Here is a 23099-nt window from a genome sequence, read left to right as displayed (position 1 = left end):
TCTTGTTATACACCTATAGTATACACTGCACCCTCTTGTTATACACCTATAGTATACACGCTGCCCCCTCCTGTTATACACCTATAGTATACACTGCACCCTCTTGTTATACACCTATAGTATACACTGCACCCTCTTGTTATACACCTATAGTATACACGCTGCCCCCCTCCTGTTATACACCTATAGTATACACTGCACCCTCTTGTTATACACCTATAGTATACACTGCACCCTCTTGTTATACACCTATAGTATACACGCTGCACCCCTCCTGTTACACACCTATAGTATACACGCTGCACCCCTCCTGTTATACACCTATAGTATACACTGCACCCTCTTGTTATACACCTATAGTATACACGCTGCACCCTCCTGTTATACACCTATAGTATACACGCTGCATCCTCCTGTTATACACCTATAGTATACACGCTGCCCCCTCTTGTTATACACCTATAGTATACACTGCACCCTCTTGTTATACACCTATAGTATACACGCTGCACCCTCCTGTTATACACCTATAGTATACACGCTGAACCCCTCCTGTTATACACCTATAGTATACACACTGCACCATCCTGTTATACACCTATAGTATACACTGCACCCTCCTGTTATACACCTATAGTATACACGCTGCACCCTCCTGTTATACACCTATAGTATACACTGCCCCCTCTTGTTATACACCTATAGTATACACGCTGCACCCCTCTTGTTATACACCTATAGTATACACGCTGCCCCCTCTTGTTATACACCTATAGTATACACGCTGCACCCCTCTTGTTATACACCTATAGTATACACGCTGAACCCCTCCTGTTATACACCTATAGTATACACACTGCACCCTCCTGTTATACACCTTTAGTATACACTGCATCCTCGTTATACACCTATAGTATACACGCTGCACCCCTCTTGTTATACACCTATAGTATACACGCTGCACCCCTCCTGTTATACACCTATAGTATACACTGCACCCTCTTATTATACACCTATAGTATACACGCTACCCCCTCTTGTTATACACCTATAGTATACATGCTGCCCCCTCTTGTTATACACCTATAGTATACACGCTGCACCCCTCTTGTTATACACCTATAGTATACACGCTGCACCCTCCAGTTATACACCTATAGTATACACGCTGCACCCCTCTTGTTATACACCTATAGTATACGCTGCACCCTCCTGTTATACACCTATAGTATACACGCTGCACCCCTCCTGTTATACACCTATAGTTTACACGCTGCATCCTCCTGTTATACACCTTTAGTATACACTGCACCCTCCTGTTATACACCTATAGTATACACTGCACCCCTCCTGTTATACACCTATAGAATACACTGCACCCCTCCTGTTATACACCTATAGTATACACTGCACCCTCTTGTTATACACCTATAGTATACACTGCACCCTCTTGTTATACACCTATAGTATACACGCTGCCCCCCTCCTGTTATACACCTATAGTATACACTGCACCCTCTTGTTATACACCTATAGTATACACTGCACCCTCTTGTTACACACCTATAGTATACACGCTGCACCCCTCCTGTTACACACCTATAGTATACACGCTGCACCCCTCCTGTTATACACCTATAGTATACACTGCACCCTCTTGTTATACACCTATAGTATACACGCTGCACCCTCCTGTTATACACCTATAGTATACACGCTGCATCCTCCTGTTATACACCTATAGTATACACGCTGCCCCCTCTTGTTATACACCTATAGTATACACTGCACCCTCTTGTTATACACCTATAGTATACACGCTGCACCCTCCTGTTATACACCTATAGTATACACGCTGAACCCCTCCTGTTATACACCTATAGTATACACACTGCACCATCCTGTTATACACCTATAGTATACACTGCACCCTCCTGTTATACACCTATAGTATACACGCTGCACCCTCCTGTTATACACCTATAGTATACACTGCCCCCTCTTGTTATACACCTATAGTATACACGCTGCACCCCTCTTGTTATACACCTATAGTATACACGCTGCCCCCTCTTGTTATACACCTATAGTATACACGCTGCACCCCTCTTGTTATACACCTATAGTATACACGCTGAACCCCTCCTGTTATACACCTATAGTATACGCTGCACCCTCCTGTTATACACCTATAGTATACACGCTGAACCCCTCCTGTTATACACCTATAGTATACACACTGCACCCTCTTGTTATACACCTATAGTATACACGCTGCACCCTCCTGTTATACACCTATAGTATACACGCTGCATCCTCCTGTTATACACCTATAGTATATGCTGCACCCTCCTGTTATACACCTATAGTATACACGCTGAACCCCTCCTGTTATACACCTATAGTATACACACTGCACCCTCCTGTTATACACCTATAGTATACACTGCACCCTCCTGTTATACACCTATAGTATACACGCTGCACCCTCCTGTTATACACCTATAGTATACACTGCCCCCTCTTGTTATACACCTATAGTATACACGCTGCCTCCTCTTGTTATACACCTATAGTATACACGCTGCACCCCTCTTGTTATACACCTATAGTATACACGCTGCCCCCTCTTGTTATACACCTATAGTATACACGCTGCACCCCTCTTGTTATACACCTATAGTATACACGCTGCACCCTCCTGTTATACACCTATAGTATACACTGCACCCTCCTGTTATACACCTATAGTATACACTACACCCCTCTTGTTATACACCTATAGTATACACTACACCCCTCTTGTTATACACCTATAGTATACACTGCACCCTCCTGTTATACACCTATAGTATACAGTATAGACAGTACCTGCTGCACTACGTACGCTCTCAGTCTCAGCTACTGGATCCCCGGCTGCTGCTGCTGCTGCTCCCTGTAGTGCTGGGTGGAGGAGGCCGTGTCTGCAGTGTCAGTGCTGGGAGTGTCTTGTGCATCCAGCCTGCAGGCCGGGGAGGGGCTGCTCTGTGCGGGGACTCCTCTGTCAGGGACCAGGCTGCATCCAGCCTACAGGCCGGGGAGGGGCTGCTCTGTGCGGGGGGGAACTCCAGGCTGCAGCCAGACAGGGAGAGGAGACTGTAACACTAATGTATCACTGTACTGTGCTACTACCGCCCTTACTCAGCTGAGTGTGAGTCCTCACTCCTCTCATTGTATCAGTGTCTTCCTGTACAGTCACTATCACTGTACTGTGCTGCTACTATCCTTACTCAGCTGAGTGTGAGTCCTCACTCCTCTCATTGTATCAGTGTCTTCCTCTACAGTCACTATCACTGTACTGTGCTACTACCGCCCTTACTCAGCTGAGTGTGAGTCCTCACTCCTCTCATTGTATCAGTGTCTTCCTGTACAGTCACTATCACTGTACTGTGCTGCTACTATCCTTACTCAGCTGAGTGTGAGTCCTCACTCCTCTCATTGTATCAGTGTCTTCCTCTACAGTCACTATCACTGTACTGTGCTACTACCGCCCTTACTCAGCTGAGTGTGAGTCCTCACTCCTCTCATTGTATCAGTGTCTTCCTGTACAGTCACTATCACTGTACTGTGCTGCTACTATCCTTACTCAGCTGAGTGTGAGTCCTCACTCCTCTCATTGTATCAGTGTCTTCCTCTACAGTCACTATCACTGTACTGTGCTACTACCGCCCTTACTCAGCTGAGTGTGAGTCCTCACTCCTCTCATTGTATCAGTGTCTTCCTGTACAGTCACTATCACTGTACTGTGCTGCTACTATCCTTACTCAGCTGAGTGTGAGTCCTCACTCCTCTCATTGTATCAGTGTCTTCCTCTACAGTCACTATCACTGTACTGTGCTACTACCGCCCTTACTCAGCTGAGTGTGAGTCCTCACTCCTCTCATTGTATCAGTGTCTTCCTGTACAGTCACTATCACTGTACTGTGCTGCTACTATCCTTACTCAGCTGAGTGTGAGTCCTCACTCCTCTCATTGTATCAGTGTCTTCCTCTACAGTCACTATCACTGTACTGTGCTACTACCGCCCTTACTCAGCTGAGTGTGAGTCCTCACTCCTCTCATTGTATCAGTGTCTTCCTCTACAGTCACTATCACTGTACTGTGCTACTACCGCCCTTACTCAGCTGAGTGTGAGTCCTCACTCCTCCCATTGTATCAGTGTCTTCCTGTACAGTCACTATCACTGTACTGTGCTACTACCGCCCTTACTCAGCTGAGTGTGAGTCCTCACTCCTCTCATTGTATCAGTGTCTTCCTGTACAGTCACTATCACTGTACTGTGCTGCTACTATCCTTACTCAGCTGAGTGTGAGTCCTCACTCCTCTCATTGTATCAGTGTCTTCCTCTACAGTCACTATCACTGTACTGTGCTGCTACCGCCCTTACTCAGCTGAGTGTGAGTCCTCACTCCTCCCATTGTATCAGTGTCTTCCTCTACAGTCACTATCACTGTACTGTGCTGCTACCGCCCTTACTCAGCTGAGTGTGAGTCCTCACTCCTCTCATTGTATCAGTGTCTTCCTCTACAGTCACTATCACTGTACTGTGCTACTACCGCCCTTACTCAGCTGAGTGTGAGTCCTCACTCCTCTCATTGTATCAGTGTCTTCCTGTACAGTCACTATCACTGTACTGTGCTGCTACTATCCTTACTCAGCTGAGTGTGAGTCCTCACTCCTCTCATTGTATCAGTGTCTTCCTCTACAGTCACTATCACTGTACTGTGCTACTACCGCCCTTACTCAGCTGAGTGTGAGTCCTCACTCCTCTCATTGTATCAGTGTCTTCCTGTACAGTCACTATCACTGTACTGTGCTGCTACTATCCTTACTCAGCTGAGTGTGAGTCCTCACTCCTCTCATTGTATCAGTGTCTTCCTCTACAGTCACTATCACTGTACTGTGCTACTACCGCCCTTACTCAGCTGAGTGTGAGTCCTCACTCCTCTCATTGTATCAGTGTCTTCCTGTACAGTCACTATCACTGTACTGTGCTGCTACTATCCTTACTCAGCTGAGTGTGAGTCCTCACTCCTCTCATTGTATCAGTGTCTTCCTCTACAGTCACTATCACTGTACTGTGCTACTACCGCCCTTACTCAGCTGAGTGTGAGTCCTCACTCCTCTCATTGTATCAGTGTCTTCCTCTACAGTCACTATCACTGTACTGTGCTACTACCGCCCTTACTCAGCTGAGTGTGAGTCCTCACTCCTCCCATTGTATCAGTGTCTTCCTGTACAGTCACTATCACTGTACTGTGCTACTACCGCCCTTACTCAGCTGAGTGTGAGTCCTCACTCCTCTCATTGTATCAGTGTCTTCCTGTACAGTCACTATCACTGTACTGTGCTGCTACTATCCTTACTCAGCTGAGTGTGAGTCCTCACTCCTCTCATTGTATCAGTGTCTTCCTCTACAGTCACTATCACTGTACTGTGCTGCTACCGCCCTTACTCAGCTGAGTGTGAGTCCTCACTCCTCCCATTGTATCAGTGTCTTCCTGTATAGTAACTATCACTGTACTGTGCTGCTACTGTCCTTACTCAGCTGAGTGTGAGTCCTCCTCACTGTCTTTATGTATGGGCTAAGTGGGCAGTTGACCAGGGGCCCATTGCGGCTGCTAGGAGACTGGTAAGGTTGTGTACCTGTGGACCGTGCGATGGGGTGAGGCAGGTGAGGCAGAGCCTTTCCTGTCATACTAACATATAAGGCAGAGTTTTGACTATATAAGTATATGAAAAGTACTTATATGTCAGAAATATCTTCTTTGTATTATTCTAATGCTTTTTATAGTCAAAACTCTGGAGCAAAAAGTCTACAATAGGTGAGGCAGTGCCCCCCGCCTATCTTATCTGCACATCTCTAATCAAAACTCACCAAATTTGTATATAATGCCCACATATATATATATATATACTGCTGCACCTGTATATAATGCTCACATGTATATACCTCTGCGGGTGTAGTATGGTATGCCGTCAGCCGGGCTCCCGGCGACCAGCATACCAGCGCAAGGAGCCCGACCGTCGGCATACCGACAGCGTGGCGAGCGCAAATGAGCCCCTTGCTGGCTCGCTGCGCTCGCCATGCTGCGGACAAGGTGGCGCTCCCTCCAGGGGGGTCGTGTACCCCCACGAGGGAGAAAAAGTGTTGGTATGCTGGCTGTCGGGATTCCGGCGCCGGTATACTGTGCGCCGGGCCCCGACAGTCGGCATACTGAAGACCACCCACCTCTGCACCTGTGTATAATGCCCACATCTATATACCGCTGCACCTGTGTATAATGCCCACATGTATATACTGCCGCACCTGTGTATAATGCCCACGTGTATATACGGATGCACCTGTGTATAGTGCCCACATCTATATACCGCTACACGTGTATATAATGCCCACATGTACATACCACTGCACCTGTGTATAATGCCCACATGTACATATCTCTGCATCTGTGTATAATGCCCTCATGTATATACCGCTGCACCTCTGCATAATGCCCACATGTATATACCGCTGCACCTGTGTATAATGCCCTCATGTATATACCGCTGCACCTGTGTATAGTGCCCACATGTATATACCGCTGCACCTGTCTATAATGTCCACGTGTATATACCGCTGCACCTGTGTATAATGCACACATGTATTAACCGCTGCACCTGTGTATAATGCCCACATGTATATACCGCTGCACCTGTGTATAATGCACACATGTATATACCGCTGCACCTGTGTATAATGCCCACATGTATATACTGCTGCACCTGTGTATAATGCCCACATGTATATACCGCTGCACTTGTGTATATTGCTCATATGTATATACTGCTGCACCTGTGTATAATGCCCACAAGTATATACCGCTGCACCTGTGTATAATGCCCACATGTATATACCGCTGCACCTGTGTATAATGCCCACATGTATATACCGCTGCACCTGTGTATATTGGTCACATGTATATACTGCTGCACCTGTGTATAATGCCCACATGTATATACCGCTGCACCTGTGTATAATGCCCACATATATATACCGCTGCACCTGTGTATAATGTCCACATATATATACCGCTGCACCTGTGTATAATGCCCACATGAACCCTTCAGGGGGTCATTCCGTACAGATCACATGCTAGGATTTTTCGCTGCGCTGCGATCAGCTCAGAACTGCGCATGCGTTTGCACCGCAATGTGCAGGCGCGTCGTATGGGTACAAAGTGGATCGTTGCGGAGTGATGGATTTTACAAAGAATCCATTTGCACAGCCGATCGCAAGGATATTGACAGGAAGAAGGCGTTTATGGGTGTCAACTGACCATTTTCAGGGAGTGGTTGGAAAAACGCAGGCGTGTCCAGGCGTTTGCAGGGTGGGTGTCTGACGTCAATTCCGGGCCCGGACAGGCTGAAGTGATCGCAGCGGCTGAGTAAGTCCTGGGCAATTCAGAAACTGCGCAAGATCTTTTTGTACAGGGCGGCTGTACATGCGTTCGCACACTTGCACAGCTAAACTACACTCCCCAGTAGGCGGCGACTATCTGATCGCAGCGCTGCAAAAAATAGCTAGCATGCGATCAGGTCTGAATTAGGCCCTATGGGGGTCATTCCGAGTTGATCGCTCGCTAGCTATTTTTTGTACCCGAGCGATGCGCCTGTGTAGCTCTGACCTGATCGCAAACGCTAGTGAGCTATCAGGTCTGAATTACCCCCTGTGTGCGCAGAATAAAAGAGTTTCTGTGGCAGGGCCGCACGTATTTCATCGCTGTCATCATGACCAGTGCGCACTGGCACCAGGTGGTAAAGATCCGTCTGAGAAGAGGCTTATTTACACTTCTGAATATGCTGCACTTCCATTGCCATGCCCGCTGTGATCTTTACCCCCTAGGGAATGTTACTGCCCGGCCCTCCGTCACAGGTGGAGAGTTGCCTGGAATACACACGAGTCTACTCTCAGTGGTGGCTCTGACATGGGGGACACAGGTCTGTGCCAGTGGGGAAGGTGAATGGATGCCGTGCTTATGAGTGCGGCGTCCATTCTTCACGCAGACGGAGGCTGGAGGGGTGTAGTATGGTATACCGGCGGCCGGGCTCCCGGCGACCAGCATACCGGCGCCGAGAGCCCGACCGCCGGCATACGGACAGCGTGGCAAGCGCAACTGAGCCCCTTGCGGGCACGGTAGCGCGCTACACTATTTATTCTCCCTCCAGGGGGGTTGTGGACCTCCACGGGGGAGAAAATCAGTCGGTATGCCGGCTGTCGGGATTCCGGCGCCGGTATACTGCTTGCCCCAGGATCCCGACAGTCGGTAACCTGAAGACCACCCGGCTGGAGTCAGCCCAGCAGTAGCTTCCAGAGTGCTAGGCTTGCCCCCAGCGTGGCGCCCGGGGGTCCCGATATACGGATTTCCCGGCGCTTGGAGACGATGACATCTCCAAGCGCCAGCCTTAAAGACACTGCACCTGTGTGCCGTGTGAACGGTGCCGACTCGGGATATTCCGCTGCTCTGTAAAAGGGTAAATCCCGCCGGAACCCATCCGGATTGGAACCGTGTTCCAAATCCCAGACCAGATCCGGGATTTTGTTGTGAAAGCGGTATAAGTGCTACCATTAAAGTGGAGTCAGTTTAGGTGTTCCAGTGGGTTGGGTATGGGTGACCGCCGGCCACCATACCGACGCTGGGATCCCTGTGTTTAGATTGCCGGCGGGGGGGGGGGGGGGGGGGGTTGAGTGCAATGAAGCCCCTTGCGGGCTCAGTAGCTCACTGCGCTCGCCACAGGTTCTATTCCCACTCTATGAGTGTCGTGGACACCAATAGTCGCTGTCAGTCGGCATGTCGCCGGGCGGGATTCCGGCGTCGGTATAGTTCCCCAGGGTAAGGAGCCCTGTGCGGCTGTGAAGTGCTGCTATCTACAGGACATGCTCCGCTGCCTCACCACCACATGATGTATGTTTCTTGCTTTATATAAAAGAATCTATTCTGTAGCGCCGTCCCTTGTTGTGCACCGCGGATTCCAACTAGACTGTGTATGCTATATAGCAAAGGCAGACAGGTATATTATTACTACAACTGAGTGCCGGCTAGATTCACATTGTATAAAATTATATTTCTCTTACGTCCTAGAGGATGCTGGGGACTCCGTAAGGACCATGGGGTATAGACGGGCTCCGCATGAGACATGGGCACTATAAAGAACTTTTAGTATGGGTGTGCACTGGCTCCTCCCTCTATGCCCCTCCTCCAGACCTCGGTTAGATCCTGTGCCCAGAGGAGACTGGATGCATTACAGGGAGCTCTCCTGAGTTTCTCTGAATAAAGAATTTTGTTAGGTTTTTTATTTTCAGGGAGCACTGCTGGCAACAGGCTCCCTGCATCATGGGACTGAGGAGAGAGAAGCAGAGCTACTTAAATGATAGGCTCTGCTTCTTAGGCTACTGGACACCATTAGCTCCAGAGGGAGTCGGAACACAGGTCTCACCCTGCAGTTCGTCCCGGAGCCGCGCCGCCGTCCTCCTCGCAGAGCCGGAAGATAGAAGCCGGGTGAGTATTAGAAGAAAAGAAGACTTCAAGGCGGCAGAAGACTTCAGATCTTCACTGAGGTAAGCGCGCAGCGTTACCGCTGCGCGCCATTGCTCCCACACAGTACACACACAGAGCAGGCACAGATGGGTGCAGGGCGCAGGGGGGGCGCCCTGGGCAGCAATAAACCTCAAAGCTGACATAAAACAGATTATTAGACTGCGGAGGCAGTAAATAATTTAACCCCCGCCATTTTTTCTAATTCAGAGCGGGACCGAAGCCCGCCGCTGGAGGGGGCGGATCTTGATCCTCAGCACTAACCAGCGCCATTTTCTCCACAAAAGCTGCAGAGACGCTGGCTCCCCGGACTCTCCCCTGCTGAACACACATCAGAGGGCTGAAAAAGAGGAGGGGGGCACAATTATTGGCGCAGTGAGTGGGAAAGTGATTGTTTTATTAAAAAAGGGCTATCTGGGTTTATTCCAGTGTCAGTTTGGCACTGGGTGTGTGCTGGCATACTCTCTCTCTGCCTCTCCAAAGGGCCTGGTTGGGGAATTGTCCCCTTATAGTTATATCCCTGTGTGTGTGGGGTGTCGGCACGTGCGTGTCGGCATGTTTGAAGCGGAAGGCTCGTCCAAGGAGGAGGTGGAGCAAATGAGTGCTGAGTTCCCGTTGGTGGTGCCCAGTGCTTAAAGTGGTCCTAGAGAGGTGGTGGAACTCACCCCCCTCCCCACGGCGCCCATGACAGCAAAAAGGGGGTGTGGCCTCAAAAAGAAAGGGGCGTGGTCACACAATAGTAATAATGCCCACAGTAGTAGTACCCAAGTGGAAATTTTGAAGTGGGGGTATGGAAAAGTGAAGGGTGCAATTATGTGCGCGCCGAAGGCGCGTGCACTCCTGACAAGGGGGCGTGGTCACGCAAAAGGGGGCGTGCCCTTCAGTGTAGTTTACCACACCATATACCCCTTATACACATTATGCACCACAATAGTAGGACCCCTTTCACATTATAGCTCACAGTATGAGCCGAAATTCACATTTATACCACACAGTATGAGCCACATTCATATTACACCACACAGTATGAGCCAAATTCACATTACACCACACAGTATGAGCCAAATTCACATTACACCACACGGTATGAGCCGAAATTCACATTACACCACACAGTATGAGCCGAAATTCACATTATAGCACACGGTATGAGCCGAAATTCACATTATAGCACAGAGAATGAGCCAAAATTCACATTATAGAGTGACAGAGTGACAGGGAGAGTGACAGCAGGGACATGGAAAGTGACAGCAGGGACATGGAGAGTGACAGCAGGGGCATGGAGAGTGACAGCAGGGGCATGGAGAGTGACAGCAGGGGCATGGAGAGTGACAGCAGGGGCATGGAGAGTGACAGCAGGGGCATGGAGAGTGACAGCAGGGACATGGAAAATGACAGCAGGGACATGGAAAATGACAGCAGGGACATGGAAAATGACAGCATGGACATGGAAAATGACAGCAGGGACATGGAAAGTGACAGCAGGGATATGGAAAGTGACAGCAGGGGAATACAGTAGGGACTAGGGAGAGAGAAAGGCAGCAGGTTAGATTACCTGTTTAGCAGCGGCGGTGGTCTGCGGTGCTGTGGATGAGTAGGCTGTGGTAGGCGTGACGTGGAGGCTGTGGGCCTCGGAGATAGTGCGGAGGAGGAGGCTGTGGGTGCGCAGAGGTCCGAGGGCGGGGCGGCAGAAGAGGCTGAGGGCGGCTGCAGTGGATCTGGAACCAGGCTGGCTTTATTATCCCTGCCGCCGCATCGAGCTCCTGTGACCACGGCGCTAATATTTCAAAACTGCTGCGGACCGGCAGCCAATCAGCGACAGATTTTAACTAGTAGCGCCGCGGTCACAGAAGCTCGATGCAGCGGCAGGGATAATAAAGCCGGCCTGGTCCCAGATCCGCTGCAGCTGGGAGTCTGGAACCTGGGCTTCCAGTGCGGCGGCGATGGTAGGGGCGGAGCGACGGAGGGCGGACCGGGAACGCAGCTTCTTTGTCGGCCCATACAGTAATGCCCCCAGCAGTAGCATCCCTTATACAATGCCCACAGTAGTAGTGCCCCTTATGCAATGCCCCCAACAGTAGTGCCCCTTATGAAGTGCCCCCTTTACAATGCCCTCATTAGCTGTGCACCCCATCAGTAATGCCATTAATGGTAATGCCCCTGTGTAGTATTGCCCCTAGTCGTTTAGCCCCTGTAGTTTAGCCCCAGTAGTCATGCCCATACTGGTAATGCCCCTGCAGTTATGACCCCAGCAATTTACTCCCCCCCCCCCTCTAGTTTAGCCTCTGAGTGGTAATGCCCCCAGTAGTTTTGCCCTCATGTAGTTTGCCCCATGTAGTTTAGCCCCAGTGGTAACGCCCCCTGCAGTTGTGCCCCCAGTTGTTTAGCCCCTGTAGTTTAGCCCCCATGTAGTTTGCTAAAGTTAGTAATGTCCCCAGTAGTTTGCCCCCTTGTAGTTATACCCCCAATAGTTTAGCTCCTGTAATTATGCCCCCTTGTAGTTTAGCCCCCAGTAGTAATGCTGCCAGTAGTTTGCCCCTTTGTAGCTTGCCCCCTTGTAGTAATGCCCCCAGTAGTTTGCCCCTTGTAGTTTGCCCCAGCAGTAAAGCCCCCCAGTAGTTTGCCCCCAGTACTAGAGCCCCCCAGTAGTTTGCCCCTCTGTAGTTTGCCCCAGTAGTAAAGGCCCCCAGTAGTTTGCCCCCAGTACTAGAGCCCCCCAGTAGTTTGCCCCTCTGTAGTTTGCCCCAGTAGTTTGCCCCCAGTACTAGAGCCCCCCAGTAGTTTGCCCCTTGTAGTTTGCCCCAGCAGTAAAGCCCCCCAGTAGTTTGCCCCCAGTACTAGAGCCCCCCAGTAGTTTGCCCCTCTGTAGTTTGCCCCAGTAGTAAAGGCCCCCAGTACTAGAGCCCCCCAGTAGTTTGCCCCTCTGTAGTTTGCCCCAGTAGTAAACGCCCCCAGTAGAAACGCCTGTGGTTCACATATAGGAGGGAGGGAGGGAGAGGGAGAGAGGGAGAGAGGGAGGGGGGAAAGAACTATACTTACCTAGCCCCGCTCCCGCCGCAGTCCTCTCTCGCCGCCCGCTCCTCTGCACTATGAGAGAGACGTCATGACGTCTCTCCCATAGCGCGCACTGACAGAGCCGGAAGCCGGAGCTCAGTACTGAGCTCCTGCCTACGGCTGCCGCTGCGGAGAGGGAGACGGGCGCCCGCTGGTAACGCGTTCTCAGCGGGCGCCCGGCATCTCCCTGCAGCGCCGCCCGGGACATCGGGTTAGGTGAGCCGGGGGAGGCGGAACTGCGTTCCGTCTCCTGGTGGAACTGACGGAACGCAGTTCCGGCCCGTTCCGGCTCACTTTAACCCCTGGTGGTGCCGACTCAGGAATGGATGGATATGTGGCATATGTTGAATGCAAGTTTAGCATCCTTACATAAGAGACTGGACAAAGCAGAGTCCAGGGAGACAACAGGGGGTCAATCCACGGATTGGACCGACTCACAGGGCCCTTCGGGGTCTCAGAAGCGTCCCTTGTCGCAAATAGTAGACATGGATACCGACATGGACTCTGACTCCAGTGTCGACTATGATGAAGCGAGATTGCACCCTAGGGTGACAAAAAGTATTCAGTGTATGATTATTGCAATAAAGGATGTTTTGCATATCACTGATGAACCCTCTGTTCCCGACACGAGGGTACACATGTTTAAGGGAAAGAAGCAGGTAGTAACCTTTCCCCCATCTCATGAACTTAACGAGTTATTTGAAAAAGCTTGGGAAACTCCAGATAAGAAACGGCAGATTCCCAAAAGGGTTCTTATGGCGTATCCTTTCCCTACACAGGACAGGGTACGTTGGGAATCCACTCCCAGCGTGGACAAGTCCTTAACACGCCTGTCCAAGAAGGTGGCGCTGCCGTCTCCTGACACGGCGGCCCTCAAGGATCCTGCGGACCGCAGGCAGGAGACTACATTAAAATCTATCTATACAAATACTGGTACCTTGCTCAGACCGGCAATTGCGTCGGCATGGGTATGTAACACAGTGGCAGCTTGGACAGATACCCTGTCAGCTGACCTTGATAGCCTAGATAGGGATACCATTCTGTTAACTTTAGCACATATTAAGGACGCAGTCTTATATATGAGAGACGCTCAAAGAGACATTGGATTGCTGGGTCCAGAGCCAATGCCATGGCTATTTCTGCGAGACGATCCTTATGGACCCGCCAATGGACGGGTGATGCGGACTCAAAAAAGGATATGGAGGTTCTCCCTTACAAGGGGGACGTGTTGTTTGGGGGCGATCTCGCTGACCTGATTTCTACAGCTACAGCGGGTAAATCTAATTTTTTACCTTTTGTTCCCCATCAGCAAAAGAAAACTCCACAGTATCAGATGCAGTCCTTTCGATCGCATAAGTCCAGAAGAGGTCGGGGCTCCTCCTTCCTTGCCAGAGGTAAGGGTAGAGGGAAAAGAACACCGGCTTCGGCTGGTTCCCAGGAGCAGAAGTCCTCCCCGGCTTCTACTAAGTCCACCGCATGATGCTGGGGCTCAAATTCAAGATGGAATCGCTCCGAGCTGTAATATCCAGCCTAGAAGGGGGGGATTTTATGGTGTCACTAGACATAAAGGATGCTTACCTTCATGTCCCCATATATCCCTCTCATCAGGCGTACCTGAGATTCGCTGTACAGGATTGTCATTACCAGTTTCAGACGTTGCCGTTTGGGCTTTCCACGGCCCCGAGAATTTTCACCAAGGCGGAAATTATGGTGATCCTGCGCAAGCAGGGAGTCACAATTATCCCATACTTGGACGATCTCATGATAAAAGCGAGATCAAGAGATCAATTGCGGAAGAATGTGTCGCTCTCCCTCAGAGTGCTCCGACAGCACGGTTGGATTCTCAATCTGCCAAAGTCGCAATTGGTTCCGACAACTCGACTATCGTTCCTAGGCATGATACTGGACACGGAACGAAAGAAGGTTTTTCTCCCGTTAGAAAAAGCCCAGGACCTCCAGAACATGGTCAGAGACCTGCTAAAGCCAAAAAGAGTGTCAGTTCATCAATGCACTTGAGTTCTGGGAAAAATGGTGGCCTCCTACGAGGCCATTCCCTTCAGCAGGTTTCATGCGAGGACGTTTCAGTGGGACCTTCTGGACAAGTGGTCCGGGTCCCATCTACAAATACATCAGAAAATAACACTGTCCCCCAGGGCCAGGGTGTCTCTTTTATGGTGGCTGCAAAGTGCTCACCTCCTAGAGGGTCGCAGGTTCGGCATTCAGGACTGGGTTCTGGTAACCACGGACGCGAGCCTCCGAGGATGGGGAGCAGTCACCCAAGGAAGAAATTTTCAGGGACTATGGTCAAGCCAGGAGTCCTGTCTGCACATCAACGTGCTGGAATTAAGGGCCATATACAACGGCCTTCGACAAGCGGAGAGTCTTCTTTGCAATCTACCGGTTCTGACTCAGTCAGACAATGTCACAGCCGTGGCTCATGTGAACCGCCAAGGCGGGACAAGGAGCAGAGTCGCGATGGCGGAAGCCACCAGGATTCTTCGCTGGGCGGAAAGTCACGTAAGCGCTCTGTCAGCTGTCTTCATTCCGGCACGATCTCAATCCAGGAGAGTGGGGACTTCATCAAGAAGTCTTTGCAGAGATAACGGGTCTCTGGGGAGTTCCTCAAATAGACATGATGGCGTCACGCCCCAACAAGAAACTTCTGAGGTATTGTGCCAGGTCCCGGGACTCTCAGGCAATAGCAGTAGATGCCCTGGTAACACCATGGGTGTTTCAGTCGGTCTATGTGTTTCCTCCTCTTCCTATCATTGCAAAAATTTTGAGGATCATAAGACGAAAAGGAGTACAGACAATTCTCATTGTTCCAGATTGGCCTCGAAGGGCCTGGTACTCAGATCTTCAGGAAATGCTCACAGAAGATCCTTGGCCTCTTCCTCTCAAGGAGGACCTGTTGCAGCAGGGGCCTTGCGTGTTCCAAGACTTACCGCGGTTGCGTTTGACGGCATGGCGGTTGAACGCCGGATCCTAGCTGGGAAAGGTATTCCGGAAGAGGTCATACCTACTCTAATAAAGGCTAGGAAGGAGGTGACGGCGAAACATTATCACCGTATTTGGAGGAAATATGTGTCTTGGTGTGAAACCAAGAATGCTTCTACGGAAGATTTCCATCTGGGCCGTTATCTACACTTCCTGCAGACAGGTGTGGATATGGGCCTGAAGTTAGGCTCCATTAAGGTACAGATTTCGGCCCTATCTATATTCTTTCAGAAGGAATTGACTTCTCTCCCAGAAGCTGCAGATCCAGGCTCCTTTTGTGCCCCCAGTGGCACCATGGGACCTGAACGTGGTGTTACAGTTCCTTAAATCACACTGGTTTGAACCCCTTCAAACGGTTGAGTTGAAATTTCTCACCTGGAAGGTGGTCATGTTGTTGGCCTTGGCTTCGGCAAGGCGGGTGTCTGAATTGGCGGCCTTGTGTCACAAGAGCCCCTACTTGATTTTTCATGTGGATAGAGCAGAATTGAGGACTCGTCCTCAATTTTTACCTAAGGTGGTGTCTTCATTTCATATGAACCAACCTATTGTGGTGTCTGTGGCTATGGGTGACTTGGAGGACTCCAAATCCCTGGATGTAGTCAGGGCCTTGAAAATTTATGTAGCCAGGACGGCTAGGGTTAGGAAAACAGAGGCTCTGTTTGTCCTGTATGCAGCCAACAAGATTGGCGCGCCTGCGTAGAAGCAGACTATTGCTCGCTGGATCTGTAACACGATTCAGCAGGCTTATTTTACGGCTGGATTGCCGTTGCCAAATTCGGTAAAGGCCCATTCCACTAGGAAGGTGGGCTCTTCTTGGGCGGCTGCCCGAAGCGTCTCAGCTTTGCAGTTATGTCGAGCAGCGACTTGGTCGGGTTCAAACACTTTTGCAAAATTCTACAAGTTTGATACCCTGGCTGATGAGGACCTCGCGTTTGCTCAATCGGTGCTACAGAGTCATCCGCACTCTCCCGCCCGGTTTGGAGCTTTGGTATAAACCCCATGGTCCTTATGGAGTCCCCACCCAGCATCCTCTAGGACGTAAGAGAAAATAAGATTTTAAACCTACCGGTAAATCTTTTTCTCCTAGTCCGTAGAGGATGCTGGGCGCCCGTCCCAGTGCGGACTTACTCTGCAAGACTTGTATATAGTTGTTGCTTACATAAGGGTTATGTTACAGTGGGAATCGGTCTTTGACTGATGCTGTTTTTTGTTCATACTGTTAACTGGTTGCATATTTCCAGGTTATATGGTATGCTTGGTGCGGGCTGGTATGAATCTTGCCCTTAGATTAACAAAATCCTTTCCTCGTATTGTCCATCTGGGCACAGTTCTCTAACTGAGGTCTGGAGGAGGGTAATAGAGGGAGGAGCCAGTGCACACCCATACTAAAAGTTCTTTATAGTGTCCATGTCTCCTGCGGAGCCCGTCTATACCCCATGGTCCTTACGGAGTCCCCAGCATCCTCTACGGACTAGGAGAAAATGATTTACCGGTAGGTTTAAAATCTTATTTTCTCTAACGTCCTTGAGGATGCTGGGACTCCGTAAGGACCATGGGGAATAGACGGGCTCCGCAGGAGATAGGGCACTTTAAGAAAGCTTTGGATTCTGGGTGTGCACTGGCTCTTCCCTCTATGACCCTCCTCCAGACCTCAGTTTTACACTGTGCCCAGAGCAAGATGGGTGCACTGCAGAGGGCTCTCCAGAGTTCTCTGCCTGAAAGCATTTTTGTTTGGATTTTTCTTTCTACTTTTTACTACTTTTTCACAGGGAGCACTGCTGGCAACAGGCTCCCTGCATCAAGGGACTGAGGAGAGAGGAGCAGACCTTCTTGTCAAAGATAGGCTCTGCTTCCTCGGCTACTGGACACCATTAGCTCCAGAGGGGGTGAACGCAGGTTCTTACTGGGCGTCCACCCCCGGAGCCGCGCCGCCGTTCTCCTCACAGAGCCAGAAGTACAGAAGTCAGAAGACGTCTCAGGCGGCAGAAGCCTTCAGCTTCACTGAGGTAACGCACAGCACTGCAGCTGTGCGTCATTGCTCCCATACACCTCACACACTCCGGTCACTGTAAGGGTGCAGGGCGCAGGGGGGGGCGCCCTGGGCAGCAATATAAACCTATGCATGGCAAAAAAGACTATATACATGTACAGGTGGACTCTGTACATGTATATAAGAGAGCCAGCGCCATATTTTCCTAAGTTTGAGCGGGACAGAAGCCCGCCGCCGAGGGGGCGGGGCTTCTCCCTCAGCACTCACCAGCGCCATTTTCTCTCCACAGCACTGCTGAGAGGAAGCTTCCCAGACTCTGCCCTGCTTACACACGGTGAAAGGGTGCTTAAAAGAGAGGGGGGGGGCCACATAATTGGCGGTTTACATATTACACAGCGCTGCTGGGGAAAAACATTTTGTGTTGGTCTCCAGGGTTATTGCGCTGGGGTGTGTGCTGGCATACTCTCTCTCTGTCTTTCCAAAGGGCCTTGACAGGGATACTGTCTTCAGAAAAGGGGTTCCCTGTGTGTGTGAAGTGTGTCGGTACGCGTGTGTCGACATGTTTGACGAGGAAGGCTCGCTTACTGTGGAGGGGGAGTGTTTGAATGTCAGGTCGCCGTCGGCAACGCCGACACCGGAATGGGTGGATATGCTGAATGTCTTGAATGCAAATGTCAATCTATTGCATAAAAGATTAGACAAAGCTGAAGCTAGGGATCAGTCAGGTACCCAGTCCATGCCTGTCCCTGTGGCGCCAGGCCCGTCGGGGTCTCAGAAGCGCACCATATCCCAGATCGATGAAACAGTTACCCACACAGATTCTGACTTTAGTGTCGACTATGAAGATGCAAAATTACAGCCGAAGGTGGCAAAAGGTATTCGGTACATGATTATGGCCATTAAAGAGGTTTTGCATATTACTGAGGAACCCCCTGTCCCTGACACGAGGGTACACATGTATAAAGAGAAAAAGCCTTAAGTCACTTTTCCATCATCATTTGAGTTAAGTGAATTGTGCGAAAAGGCTTGGGACTCTCCAGATAAGAGACCACAAGTTCCTAAAAGGATTCTTATGGCGTATCCTTTTCCACAAACTGATAGGATACGCTGGGAATCTTCGCCTAAAGTGGACAAGGCGCTGACACGCTTGTCCAAAAAGGTGGCACTGCCTTCTCAGGATACGGCTTCCCTCAAGGAACTGGCCGATCGCAGGCAGGAAATTACCTTGAAGCACATTTACACTCACTCCGGTACTATTGCTAGACCGGCTATGGCGTCGGCCTGGGTTTGTAGTGCAGTTGTGGCATGGGCAGATTCCTTATCTGCGGAGATTGACACCTTAGATAGGAATGCCAATTTAATGACCATAGAGCATATCAGAGATGCTGCCTTGTATATGAGAGATGCTCAGAGAGACATTTGTTTATTAAGCTCCAGAATAAATGCTATGTCTATTTCTGCTAGGCGGCTCTTGTGGACCCGGCAGTGGACGGGAGATGCCGATTCTAAGCGGCACATGGAGTCCTTGCCGTACAAGGGGGAGGAGTTGTTTGGAGACGGCCTCTCGGACCTTGTCTCTACGGCTACAGCTGGTAAGTCGAATTTCTTACCTTATGTCCCCCCGCAGCATACTAAGAAGGCACCTCATTATCAAATGCAGTCCTTTCGTTCCAATAGAAACAAGAAGTTGCAGGGATCGTCCTTTGTTACCAGAGGAAAAGGCAGGGGAAAGAAGCTGCACACAGCTAGTTCCCAAGAGCAGACGTCCTCCCCTGCGTCTGCAAAGTCCACCGGAAGACGCTGGGGCTTCCCGGGGGAGGCAGATCTGGTGGGGGCTCGTCTTCGGTTTTTCAGCCACATCTGGGTTCAATCGCAGGTGGATCCCTGGGCAGTAGAGATTGTTGCTCAGGGATACAGGCTAGAATTCGAAGACTTGCCTCCTCGCCGGTTTTTCAACTCGGCTCTGACGGCTTCCCCGTCAGAGAGGGAGTCAGTGTTGACAGCAATCCAAAAATTGTATGTTCAACAGGTGATTGTCACAGTTCCTCATCTCCAGCAGGGAGAGGGATATTATTCAATCCTGTCTGTGGTCCCGAAACCGGACGGTTCGGTCAGGCCCATTTTAAACCTGAAATCTCTGAACCTGTACTTGAAAAGGTTCAAGTTCAAAATGGAATCACTCCGGGCGGTCATCGCCAGCCTTGAGGGGGGGGGGGGGGTTGGATGGTGTCCCTGGACATAAAGGATGGATACGTTCATGTTCCGATATTCCCCCCTCATCAGGCATTCCTGAGATTTGCAGTGCAGGACTGTCACTACCAATTTCAGACGTTGCCGTTTGGGCTTTCTACGGCCCCGAGGATTTTCACCAAGGTAATGGCGGAAATGATGGTGCTCCTGCGCAGGCAGGGGGTCACAATTATCCCATACTTGGACGATCTGCTAATAAAGGCGAGATCTCGGGAGAAATTGCTGGACAGCGTGGCTCTGTCCATGAAGACGTTGCAGCTACACGGCTGGATTCTCAATATACCGAAGTCCCAGCTAGTTCCTACAACGCGACTAACCTTTCTGGGCCTGATCCTAGACACAGACCAGAAAAAGGTTTTTCTTCCGATCGAAAAGGTTCAGGAACTCATGACCATGGTCAGGAACCTATTGAAACCAAAGAAGGTTTCAGTGCATCAGTGCACGCGGGTCCTGGGGAAGATGGTGGCTTCATACGAGGCCATCCCTTTCGGCAGATTCCATGCGAGGACTTTTCAATGGGACCTCTTGGACAAGTGGTCCGGGTCCCATTTACAAATGCATAAAAGGATCACCCTGTCTCCCAGGACCAGGGTATCTCTCCTGTGGTGGCTGAACAGTGCTCACCTTCTAGAGGGTCGCAGGTTCGGCATTCAGGACTGGGTCCTGGTAAGCACGGACGCAAGCCTCCGAGGCTGGGGAGCAGTGGCACTGGGAAGAAATTTCCTAGGTCTCTGGTCAAGCCTGGAGACGTGTCTCCACATCAACGTCCTGGAGTTGAGAGCCATATACAACGCCCTGCGTCAAGCGGAGAACTTACTTCGGAGAAGACCGGTTCTGATTCAGTCAGACAATGTCACGGCAGTGGCTCATATAAACCGCCAAGGCGGAACAAGGAGCAGAGTGGCATTGGCAGAAGCGACCAGGATTCTACGCTGGCCGGAAGGCCATGTAAGCGTGCTGTCAGCGGTGTTCATCCCGGGGGTGGACAACTGGGAGGCGGACTTCCTCAGCAGGACCTGCATCCGGGAGAGTGGGGACTTCATCAAGAAGTCTTTGCGCAGATCACGGATCGGTGGGGCCTGCCTCAAATAGACATGAGGGCGTCCCGTCTCAACAAAAAGCTAAAGCGGTATTGCGCCAGGTCAAGGGACCCTCAGGCGGTAGCGGTAGACGCTCTGGTGACACCTTGGGTGTTCAGATCGGTCTATGTGTTTCCTCCTCTTCCTCTCATACCCAAGGTGTTGAGAATTGTAAGAATAAGCAGGGTCAGAACAATCCTCATTGTTCCAGATTGGCCACAGAGGACTTGGTATCCGGAACTGCAAGAGTTGCTCACAGAAGATCCGTGGCCTCTTCCTCTAAGGCAGGACCTGCTGCAGCAGGGGCCCTGTCTGTTCCAAGACTTACCGCGGCTGCGTTTGACGGCATGGCGGTTGAACGCCGGATCCTAGCGGAAAAAGGAATTCTGGAGGAAGTCATTCCTACCCTGATCAAGGCTAGGAAAGATGTGACGTTGAAACATTATCACCGTATATGGCGGAAATATGTTTCTTGGTGTGAGGCCAGAGCTGCTCCTACGGAGGAGTTCCATTTGGGCCGTCTACTTCACTTCCTTCAAACAGGAGTAACCTTGGGCCTAAAATTAGGATCCATAAAGGTCCAGATTTCGGCCTTATCCATTTTCTTTCAAAGAGAATTAGCCTCTCTTCCTGAGGTACAGACTTTTGTGAAGGGGGTGCTGCATATTCATCATCCCTTTGTGCCTCCGGTGGCGCCTTGGGATCTTAACGTGGTGTTACGTTTCCTAAAGTCACCTTGGTTTGAACCACTTAAAACTGTGGAGTTGAAATACCTCACTTGGAAAGTGGTCATGTTGTTGGCGTTAGCTTCGGCGAGACGTGTTTCAGAATTGGCGGCCTTATCGCATAAAAGCCCATACTTGGTTTTTCACGTGGATAGGGCAGAGTTGAGGACTCTTCCTCACTTTCTGCCAAAAGTGGTCTCATCTTTTCATGTGAACCAACCTATTGTCGTGCCTGTGGCTACAAGGGACTTGGAGGATTCTGAGTCCCTGGATGTAGTCAGGGCTTTGAAGATTTATGTGACCAGAACGGCTCGGATCAGGAAGACTGAAGCTTTGTTTGTTCTGTATGCAGCCAACAAGGTTGGCGCCCCTGCTTCAAAGCAGACTATTGCTCGCTGGATCTGTAACACGATTCAGCAGGGGCATTGTACGGCCGGATTGCCGTTGCCGAAATCGGTTAAGGCCCGCTCCACTAGGAAAGTGGGCTCTTCTTGGGCGGCTGCATTACAGTTGTGCCGAGCAGCTACTTGGTCGGGGACAAACACCTTTGCAAAGTTCTATAAGTTTGATACCCTGGCTGAGGAGGACCTCCTGTTTGCTCAATCGGTGCTGCAGAGTCATCCGCACTCTCCCGCCCGTTTGGGAGCTTTGGTATAATCCCCATGGTCCTTACGGAGTCCCAGCATCCTCAAGGACGTTAGAGAAAATAAGATTTTACTTACCGGTAAATCTATTTCTCGTAGTCCGTAGAGGATGCTGGGCGCCCGTCCCAAGTGCGGACTTCTTCTGCATGACTTGTATATAGTTATTGCTTAAATAAGGGTTATGTTATAGTTTTCGGTGATATCGTGGCTATGTTGTTGTTCATACTGTTAACTGGGTAGTTTATCACAAGTTGTACGGTGTGATTGGTGTGGCTGGTATGAATCTCGCCCTTAGATTTACAAAAATCCTTCCTCGTACTGTCCATCTCCTCTGGGCACAGTTTCCCTAACTGAGGTCTGGAGGAGGGGCACACCCAGAATCCAAAGCTTTCTTAAAGTGCCATATCTCCTGCGGACCCCGTCTATTCCCCATGGTCCTTACGGAGTCCCAGCATCCTCTACGGACTAGGAGAAAATGATTTACTGGTAAGTAAAATCTTATTACATACTAGGTGATTCATCGCTCTTCACACCATCGTAAGGGGCTACGCCCCCTTAACCCTTGCACGCCCTTGTGGCGTACAATATTTGTATTTTATGGAGTATTACCTCCAATCATAATTGTGTGAGTGGTTAAATATTGCACGGACAAAGGGCGTGCGATGGTTAAGGGGTCGTAGCCCCTTGCAACGGCGTGAACAGCGCACGCAGGGCCCGATGAATCACCGAGTAGGTGCTGTGGTTGG

The 23099-nt window shown here is 50.4% G+C and overlaps 1 protein-coding gene across 6 annotated transcripts in view; it reads right to left on the bottom strand.

The window, feature by feature from the left end:
• Positions 1–23099, bottom strand: part of LOC135054228 (von Willebrand factor A domain-containing protein 5A-like) — a 373972-nt gene that overhangs the window by 282484 nt on the left and 68389 nt on the right. Inside the window, exon 1 of one of the 6 annotated variants that reach the window (XM_063957546.1) lies at positions 2872–3074. The exons of 2 other annotated variants lie outside the window; for them this stretch is intronic. The gene's annotated coding sequence lies outside the window, so the exon portion shown is untranslated. Of the gene's footprint in view, positions 1–2871; positions 3075–23099 lie in introns of those variants that run through there. 3 more of the 6 variants (XM_063957549.1, XM_063957550.1, XM_063957552.1) reach the window with 3 other exon arrangements.

Source organism: Pseudophryne corroboree, chromosome 1 (genome assembly GCF_028390025.1).
Source record: "Pseudophryne corroboree isolate aPseCor3 chromosome 1, aPseCor3.hap2, whole genome shotgun sequence".
In the NCBI taxonomy this organism is placed as follows: Eukaryota; Metazoa; Chordata; class Amphibia; order Anura; family Myobatrachidae; genus Pseudophryne; species Pseudophryne corroboree.
Note: the sequence above shows the minus strand (reverse complement) of the source record. Positions and strands in the feature narration are given on the sequence as shown.